Raw genomic sequence first — 7,280 nt, 5'->3', positions numbered from 1 at the left:
AGAGATTTATTACTGAGACAGTCATTAACCTTGTTATCCCTGTTCTCTTTCTTGTTGTTATTACAAGGATTCGGGGCAGCAGGCCTGGCCATGTGCTGTATCGATCCATTTCCAAAGAAGAAACCAGAATCCTCTGTAGATATTTCAAAATGTTGGAGATTTAACATAGAGGATCGGGTTATCAAATTGTTATAAAGATTGAAAGAGCAAAAGGGGAAAGTGTTGTTGCCAGACATCCAGAAATGCAGGAAGCAGCTACCAGCCCCCCACCCTCCACAGGAGTCTGTGCTCCCAGGAGCTCACACCACTCACCCTGACCTGTTTCTCAGTGGCGCCAGGAGCTCATGTGCTGGCCACAGCCAGGCAGAAGCCTTCTTACCTGTGGCTGCTGATGGTGTCGGGATTGTTGGCACTATTGTTGGAGCCGACAGTCAGCCTCCGCTCTCCCCGAACTGGAGTCACTGACTCTGCTACTGAGAGGGGACCTGCCAGAAACATCAAGGCTTCTGTCTTCTCACACGCTCTAATTTCTGTGAATGCCTCAAATTGGCAGACTTCAGTAGAAGTCGGCTGTCAAAGGAGTCTGCAAAGGCAGTTTGCAAGCTTCCAGTCCTGGAGGTGAGAAGGAGGATAGAAGGAGGTGTAGAGACCTTCTATAGCATCTCCTCACAGAAGACAAAACTGGTAAACATAAGTGAATGTACCAGCAGGAAAGTCTTTGGCTGACTATGAATGAATCATTGGTAGTGAAATGGAAAAATAGGAGAGCAATGAAATTTTTAAAATAAGTCCATTACAAACTCCAGGGAAAAAAACCCTAAAGTTGTACAATCAAGGAAATATGCTTATAATGCACTACTTGGTCCAGCTGTGAACAATGTTTCTATGGTCATAATATCATAAGTAGTGAATATTAATTTACCAAAAATTATGTATAATTTTATTGGGATAATGGTAAGTAGACAGTAGATGAAATGAATCTGAGCTCTAAATCTTCAACTCCCATGGCAGTAATTTAACACATAAGTTCAAGCCTGGGAGGAAAAGCCATAAGATTGCATTTTAAGTTAGTTATTTGTATCCTCAAAGGAAAGATTGAGTAGTTAAAGTAGGGAGTAGTAATCTGGAGTGAGGAATGGGGTAACAGCATTGCAGGTTGGGGTGATGAACCTAATTTGCTTTAATGATGCACATATATTCCTTTGAAAAGTATAAAATTGAATAAGAAGTTTTTAACTTCATAAAGAAACCTTCTGCCCTCAAACAAACAAGCAAAGCGTCCACTACTCATAGAGCATCATTGTAAACATACATTTATGGTAATGACAAAAAGAAAATGCCATTAGTGTCATAGGAAAACGATGCTTGACCGCATTGAGTGGCATGATTTATTTGTGGAAGGAAAAGTTGACTGAGCAAGAGCAAATTATTATCTTTAGCCTGTATTCTTTACCATAAATAAGTCTAGCTGTTCTTGGATGAGCAATGGTAGTTACAAATACCGTTTTGGAAGGGTAATGTTGAACATGTTGTTTCAGACTACCAGCCATGCCAAGATTGTTAGTTAGATAACTTTGAAATAGATGTTAATTCATTGGAGCTAAATTGTATTTGGACAGAAACATTTACTGCTCCCCAAACATCTACCCTCTTGTAGTTAGGTAGGGCCATGTGACCTTCCAGCCAGTAGGCTGAGTGGAAGTGATCTGTTCCTCTGAGCCAAGCATTTAGGAGCCAGTGCTCAGCTTCTCAGCCCTCTCCGCCCAGCCTTGTGATTACTGAGAAGAGAGTCACAGATGGTAACAGTGTTTTGCATCTCTGAGTGACCATGTGGAGGAGTCACCCATCATTCAGCGGCCTTGAGTGGTTGAGAAATAAACTTGTATTGTTTAAACACCTGAGATTTTGGCTTGTACATTTTACTTTAACATAATCCAACCTATTCTGCCAAATGTTCTTTTGTATTGTTTCACTTACTATGTAATCGTAAAATGTGCTATTAATGGAACTCACTGAGCCACCATCATAAATCCATCACCAGGTGTACTTAAGCAATGATTCTAATAAGAACAATGAGTTTATGTGGAGTCTCACACACCCACTTACAAAGGCTTCTAAGATGACTTTCGTTAAGATGGTTGTTGGGAGAGGGAGGTACAGCAAGTGGCCACATAACAGATCTTTTCTCTGGTTAAAGTTACCTTAACTTTGAGGGAACAGAACCCACAACTGAATAGTCATCATGTCCTAGCTAACTGATAGCTTTCAAAGGAAACAGAACTAAAGGAGTTAGACGGTTTAGATTGAGTCAAATATTTCAATCGGTCAATCAATAACATTATTTCAAAGCCTGCTGAGTTCAGTTGTTGAGCAAGTACAACATAACACTAAAAATGAATGGGAGATATATTTATTTCCCCAAAAACAAAAAAGAAGAACCACCATGGCCGAGCACTGTTAAACATTTTTGTAAAATAACATCTCAACAAACACACAATAATATACTCCCGATTTCATGCTTGTACTGAAGCCGTGGAACTAAGGAGACTGGGGAAATCACTCAGTGGAGGATTCACAGGGATGGAGTTTCAAGTTGGGCTTGTAGGAGGCAAAACAAGTATTAGTAGACAGGTGCAAAGAACATACACCAGATGAAAATAGGGGCACACAGAGAAGTCCAGGGAAGAGCAGGTAATGTGCAGAAAACAAGATCAGCATGCATGGGATGACAGTTCCTGAATGGGGATAAAAAGGATGACATCCAGATAGGGAGAAATTAGTGAGGGACCCTGAAGGCCAGTGATGTAAATCATTTAAGAATTGCTTAACGAGGTTTATATAAAATGATCTGGAAAAGAGAGATTATAGAGATGGGGAAAGAAGACCAAACTGGGACATAATGCCATGATTCAACTATGAAATTATGAATTGGGATGTTTTTGGGGTTTGAAAGGAAGGAGAAAATCCAAAAGACAAACTCAGAAGGATTTGAGGATGGATTTAGATGTGAGGGTTAACAAAAAGAGAGGAGATGGGTTTTCAAGCTTGGGGGAATGAAAGGGTGTCTACTTTGGGGTAAACAAAGTGCTCCCAAACCCAACACTAGAATTTTCCTCTAATCCCAGTGGGAAGAACAAATTAGACCAAAGAAAGAGATAGAGAAGAGCAGGAAGGAAGGATAATGTTCCTAATCTTTTAGCTTTTTGAAGCCAATGATCATATGTTTCCTTATCTTAGTGTCCTATTCCTGTCTCTAATACAAGAACTAACACCTGGAACCAACCAAAGAATAATTATTGAGTGAGAAAGTAAATTGATTCAAACTGACTTAGGTTTTCTGTAGACTAGAGATGTCAGAGCCATCTGCACCCTTCCACTACACACTGCGGGCGTCGAGGTCTCTATTCAGGCACCACCAAAGGATTTCTCATAAGAAATGAACTCTAAGTGGGGAAGGAGCCAGGTCTAGCAAGACTGAGCTCATAATAACACCTTAGGTATCAGGGGGAAGTTGAGATTCAGGATCAGTGGTCAGGTTGTCTCCTACACAGGTCTGAGTCCTGAGTGGGGGACCTTAAAACTGAAAGGGCTGCTTCCCTGCCACAATGGAGCATGGTGCAGGCTGTGACATCATGAAACCTTAGTGTTGAGTTACAGGTTAACCATCATGAAATTATGAGAGGCCACAGCACCAGAAAGATAGGTGACAACATGCTGGCCACTTGGAAAAGCAGGATGGAGGCAGCAGTCCTGTCACAGCAGAGTTGAGAATATGGGAGTATATTTATTCATAAGATCATTTGAAAATTCCCCCTAGAAGCACTTGAAGAGGTGGGAAATATTCAGGGAGCCACTCAGTTAAGAAATAATCAAAGCCTTTGTCCAAAGTGTATGAGACTGTGAAAGGCAGCACCCAAGCTGGTGCACATTGCAAGCATTTGAAGGTGCTTCCAGAGGGGCCACTGCTGCCCTGCGAGGGGGAAAGGATGAGTTAACAGCCATGCAAAGCTTCTGATCAGTAAGCTGCATCCCATATGATGTGGACCAATTTCTTACCATAATAACAAAAAATGTTCGAGGAATTAGAAAATAATTAACTGTGCCACACAGAATAATTAACTGCTCCACTCAAATTTTAGCTTCCCATCATGCCTCGCACTCTCCTGCCTGTGCCTACCCACCATCCAGTCTCTGCCTTTCTTTACCAATGGGGCCTCCATTTTGTTCTGGGTGGAGTGTGGAAGGCCATGTAACACATTTCTAGGGCGATGCATAAGTCTCTGGGTGATGTTTCTTTGGGGGCTTTCTATAAAGGGGGAGATTCCCCAGGTATGCACCTCTGCCCTTTGTCCTTCCCCTTCTTCTTACAAAGAGTGTGGAGTAGCTGCTGTCTTGTGAATACAAGGCTTAAAACATATGAAGACGAAATCCACGTGCCCAGAACATAAGTAGAAGGAGATCAGGGCCCTGATGGCATCAAAGAGCCACTATACCATCCCAGATTGCCTACCTGGAGACCTCAGGTTATGAGAGAAAAATAATGCTACAATTGGGTTAAGACACCAGATGGGTTTTCATCACAGGTAGCTAACGCAGTTCCTAACCTATCCACTACTTTTGTCCCTTTGCTCAAGCACGTAGTCCATCTGCAGCACCCTAGTCTACTCCCTCTGCTGAACTGATTTATTCCCTTATGTCCTACCACACGCAGAGGTTCCTGTGTTCTTGTGCTCCTGTGTTCCTCCCTGGCCTCCTGCACACAGGGGTTCCTCCCTCACCCTGCCCCTCCTCAGCCTCCTGCACACAGGGATCCCTTCCTCATCCCTCAGCACTGTTAGCTGGCTGTGTCACATGAATAGCATTTCTGCTTCCTGTTAGCTCCTCTTTTATACAGGAAGTGTCTTCTCAACTATACTGTGACATTCTGATGGCAAAGACCCATTACTATTTCTTTTTCCTTTTTCTTTTAACTTCCACAGAATCCTTCTAAAGTAGCAACTAGTCCCTACTGAGAGCTTCCCTCATGGAAGGCTGGGTTAGAAAGGTGATGTGTCCTTGTGTAAGTGTGGAGGGTGGAATCCAAATGGGAAACTTGTTTAAAGTCTTATGAAAAGTATTTCAGGCATGTGGAGGGAAACATGGGTGAAATGGGGTCAAAAAGTACAAATTTCCAGTTATAAAATAAATAAGTCATGGTAATGTAATGTACAGTATGGTGACTGTGTATGTGTATATATATATATATATATATATATATATATATATATATAAAGAGAAACATGTAAATTGACCATCCCTTTGCTATGCTCACCGGCCAATCAGGGTGAATATGCAAATTAACCTGCCAAAGATGGTGGTTAATTTGCATACACAGGCACCAGGCAGAGAGCAGAAGCAGGAGAGCTGGCAACTTGGGGGAACGTGGCTCCTTCGGTCGCTCCCTTGGAGGGACGTGGCTCCTTGGTCATCAGCCGGAGAGCAGAGGAAGAGAGCCAGAGGCTTGGGGGGCTGTGGCTCCCTTGGTTGCTCCAGTGAGAGGAGCACCAGAAATTCTGAGAATAGTAGTTCTGATGGCAGCCCCAGAACCAGAAGCAGAAGCCCAGAGCGCAGGGAGCATCAGGGATGCTGGGAATCATAGTTCTGGTGGCAGACGGATCTCCTAGACCAGGGTGGGCAAACTTTTTGACTCGAGGGCCACAATGGATTCTTAAACTGGACCAGAGGGCCGGAACAAAAGAATGGATGGAGTGTTTGTGTGAACTAATATAAATTCAAAGTAAACATCATTACATAAAAGGGTACGGTCTTTTTTTTTTTTTTTTTTTTTTTTTTTTTGTTTTATTCATTTCAAACGGGCCAGATCTGGCCTGCGGGCCGTAGTTTGCCCATGGTTGTCCTAGACACTAGAGCAAAGTGAGCCTGGAGCAAGTTACTGTTGTGGTAGGGGATGAAAGGAAAGCAAAGGTGAGAGGCATAAGTAAAATCAGAGTGTCTAGGAAAAATTAAAGGGAAGATATCCTAAAACTGCCAGGAAATCTCCACCAATGAAGCAAAGGAAAAAAAATGCCTCTATTATTCTGTGAGCAACAAACCAAACTGGGTTGGGGGTCTCAGACAATTCGCTCATATGATTGCAAAGACAGACAGAAACTCCCAGATTGGAGAGGGCTCACCTGAGGGCTTCCAGATTGGAGAGGGTGCAGGTCGAGCTGAGGGACCCCCCCTCCCCGTACTCCCCTTCCCTGTGCACGAATCTTCATGCACCGTGCCTCTAGTATCCTATATAATAAAAGAGACACATGCAAATTAACTGTCCCTCTGCTATGCTGAAGCCATGCCCAAGCCACACCCACCAGCCATGCCCACCAGTCAATCAGGAGCGAGTATGCAAATTAACCCAAGTAAGATGGCAGCGGCCACAGAGCTGGAGCAAGCAGGAGGCTTGGGTTGCCCCCGGCGATGGAGGAAGCCAAGCCTCCCGCATGCCCTGACTGGCCCTGGGCTACGCTCAAGGCTACAAAGTTCCAATTATAGAAGATAAACAAATCCCAGATATCTGCTTCCAGCCGGCTGGAAGCTGAAGCGAGGAGGAGGCTTGGGTTGGCCTTGGTGATGGAGGAAGCCAAGCTTCCCACCTACCCTGGCAGGGCCTGGGCTCCACTCAAGGTTACAAAGTTTCAATTATAGAAGATAAATAAATCCCAGGGAAAAAAAAGAAAAAAAGGAGAGGCTGGGAGCTTTGGTCATCGGGGGTGTGTGGCCAGTCTGAAAATGGCCCTCAGCCTCTCACACAGGCTGGCCAGGCACCCCAGGGGGGACCTCTACCCTGAAGGGGGTGTGGCCAGCCTGAAAACAGCCCTCAGCCCTTCACCCAGGCTGGCCACACCCCCATGGGGTGAGGGTCCCCACTGGGGGCTTGACCAGACTGCAAACAGCCATCAGCCCCTCACTCAGGCTGGCCAGGCTCCACAGTAGGGACCCACACCCTGAAGGGGGTGTGACCAGCCTGAAAATGGCCCTCAACCCCTCACCCAGGCTGGCCAGGCACCCCAGCGGGACCCCCACCATGATCCAGGACACCCTTCAGGGCAAACCAGCTGGCCCCCACCCGTGCACCAGGCCTCTATCCTATATAATAAAAGAGTAATATGCAAATTGACCCTAACAGCAGAATGACTGGGAATGACTGGTCACTATGACACACACTGACCACCAGGGGGCAGACGCTCAATGCAGGAGCTGCCCCTTGGTGGTCAGTGCGCTCCCACAGGGGGAGCTCT

This window comes from Myotis yumanensis, unplaced genomic scaffold (assembly GCF_028538775.1).
Source record: "Myotis yumanensis isolate MYYU_CA2020_CCGP unplaced genomic scaffold, mMyoYum1.0.hap1 SCAF_2, whole genome shotgun sequence".
Lineage (NCBI taxonomy): Eukaryota > Metazoa > Chordata > Mammalia > Chiroptera > Vespertilionidae > Myotis > Myotis yumanensis.
Note: the sequence above shows the minus strand (reverse complement) of the source record.